The sequence below is a fragment of the Suricata suricatta genome, chromosome 11 (assembly GCF_006229205.1).
Source record: "Suricata suricatta isolate VVHF042 chromosome 11, meerkat_22Aug2017_6uvM2_HiC, whole genome shotgun sequence".
NCBI classification, from domain to species: domain Eukaryota; kingdom Metazoa; phylum Chordata; class Mammalia; order Carnivora; family Herpestidae; genus Suricata; species Suricata suricatta.
This window is the reverse complement of record NC_043710.1, coordinates 40,798,065-40,800,960: the sequence shown is the minus strand read 5'-3', so window position 1 is coordinate 40,800,960 and position 2,896 is coordinate 40,798,065. Positions and strand designations below refer to the sequence as shown.

Below are 2,896 nucleotides of genomic sequence, written 5' to 3'. Positions count from 1 at the left end.
AACAGGCACAAAGTCATTAAAATTACATGCCTGACAAATCTGTTATCAAAAGCACCATAAGATGTACTTTCCTGGCATGCTGTCATTTCCCACCTGCACTCTACCAATCACTGGGCAAATCCAATTATTCCTTGAGACAACCCAACTGTGCATCTCCTCTCCTCTTCTCCCTAGTGACTTTTATAAAAATAATATTCAACTTTAATGCTCCTGCACTTGAGGAGACTATGTGACAAGTGCAATAAACATATTCTCTGTGTGCAAAAACCAGGGAAAATGAGATCTGAGACTGCCTTTGCCAACCCCAGGTGTAGGTCTTCCTTCCCCAAACTCAAGAAAGACTGGAATGTAACAGCTGTCAGAAAGCAGCAATGGCCTGTGCCAGAAATACTCTGGCTGCACAGCTCTAATTGCCAAGAGATAAGAACCCATAACTCACACAGACACTTGTGGCTTACGCTCAGACACAGCAGACAGTAAGGAAAGAGCAGGCACTCTGGAATCAGGCAGACCAGCCTTCGGACTTTAACCAGCTCTGTGACCTTGGACTAGCTGTTTCCCTACCCCGAACATCAGTTCCCATCGTTTGGTAGGGACTGGCAGCAATGTGCACCAAGTGCCTACTACAGGTCTGGACTTACAGCAAGTGTGCGACACACTGGAGCTGTTGTTATTAGCCATCCCCAAAGGGCACAGTGGAGTAAAATGGACTTGGGGATGTCCTGGGTACCATGGAGGTCAAGCTCTCTGCAACCTTGAAAGGGCCTCAGTTTTCTGTGAGAGCTACAACGATCAGTCACATAAAACCCCAGCTGCTTTTGCCTTCTTCATTTGTTCAAACAGGTATTTGCTGAAATCTTACAGTGTGCCAGGGTTATGCCAAGCACTGAGGACAATATGGCTCTGGCCTCTTGAGGCTTATAGTCTAATACAAAATAAACACCTGAGTGGATGTAAACGTACATCTGTGATGAGTACACAAAGGAGAGGTACATGGCCCTCTATAACATGGCCACCTAAAATGAGGAAATTGGCCGAGTCTGAGGAGATGCAGGATGACGAGGGCTTGGCAAAGACAAAGAAGAATGAAGAGGATCTTATTCTTGACACCCTCAGTAGGCTCTACATAAGATATTTAACTTAAGGGAATCGCTTCTCGGCCTTTTGGCTAAGATCAAGTGTAGTATCTGTTCTTATCAGTTTAACTTAAGGGAATAAACTAGGAAACTCTTGCCTTCCTCTTAATGAGGATGCTTTTCCTTTCTAACAGTAAAATCCAGAAAAACTACTGTCCCCTTTTTGTTTTGGCTGCCAGGAAGCTCTAAGTCAAATGTGAAGCTCAACAATAATACAAACCCTTAATGCATGAGTATTCATATTCTCCCTATCCTCCTTGGTTTGTCTTCTTCCACTTACTTATATTTTCCCTCATCCTGATTTCAAATTCCTATTTCCATTTTATCATCATATCTAGTGTTCGTGGATCTTGGGTGGAAGGAAGCAGGATAAAAACAGAGACTTATTAATACTCTTTCTAAGGCTAAAGGGCTGAGCTGGAAAGAATTAACAGAGTCCCCTTTTGTGTCCCTGCCTGGCGTGTTACCCTAAAGGCACAGAAAGCCATGCGGCTTGGTCTACTTTCATGCAAGCAGTGTGTTCCTTGTGATTGTGTGATCTAGCACAATGGTGCTTTTTCCCAGAGCCGCTTTATCATGTTATATTTCTGCCCTAACAAGCAGCTTTCTTTTAGCTCATTTTTCCCTGAAACCTTCACTGACCTATATTTATAGTGAACCTATATTCTGGATATTCCAGGATACGAGCTCCCTTCTCTCCCCCTCCCCATTATTTTTTCTTTTTTACAAATTTCTGTTTAATAAAGGAAGCTCATTAAATATATAACTGGAGTAATTCCCTTTATACCTCTGAAAGGCATAATATATACAAACAAATCCCTCAATAGACCATACCTCGCAATTTTTAAATCAGAAAACAGTCATGGTCCTATTGTGATGAATTAATGTTCATATTGAAGACTAAAAACAGAATAGAGATGAGAAGTGAGGCAGACTGTTAACTGATTTTCAGTGTGCCATTGATCTGCACCATTAAAAAAAATAGAATGTTTTATGAACAAAAAGTCCATTTTTTGTAGAAAACTCCATTCCTCTTCCTGGGAAAATAAAATCTTTGTAAATGATAATTAGACATAATCCAGGAACCACAAATTGAGAGTCTGTTCTTATTTGGTCCTACCCCTCCTTTATATGATAAAAACTCTGATCTTAGGAAAATAAAACACACACACAAACACAACTTTGGACACTTTGAGGGGATTCAAGGACCTCCTGAAAGTCCACTCATTAACTTCTTGAGTACTCTCCTTAAGAATGGAGCAAACACTAAGGATGCTCAAGAAGCATGTAGCATGAACGCTTGAAAAATATATATAAACACTATAAATAATATTATATGCCATGTTGAGAAGAGCTATGAAGGTTAATAAAAAATAAATATGAAATTATGTCTTTAAGTTCACTTCAGAGGTGCCTGGGTGGCTCAGTCAACTGAGTGTCTGAGTCTTGATTTCAACTCAGATCATGATCTAATGGTTCAGGGGATTGAGCCCTGCACTGGGCTCTGCATGGACAGTGCAGAGTCTGCTTGGGATTCTCTCTGTCCCTTTCTCCTCCCTCTCTGCCCCTCCCCCATTTGCACTCTCTCTCAAAACTAATAAATTAGTTAAAAGAAATAGATTCATGAGGCACCTAGGTGGCTTGGCTCAGCCAGTTGTACATATGACTCTTGGTTTCAGCTCAGAACATAATCTCACAGTTAGTGAGTTCAAGCCCCGCATAGGGTTCTGTGCTGGCAGCATGGAAACTGCTTAGGATTC

At 41.3% G+C, this 2,896-nt stretch overlaps 1 pseudogene; it reads left to right on the top strand.

Moving 5' to 3' along the window:
* The first annotated feature begins 1,148 nt into the window (after positions 1 to 1,148).
* LOC115272937 lies at positions 1,149 to 1,290 on the top strand (annotated as a pseudogene).
* Positions 1,291 to 2,896: the final 1,606 nt, after the last annotated feature.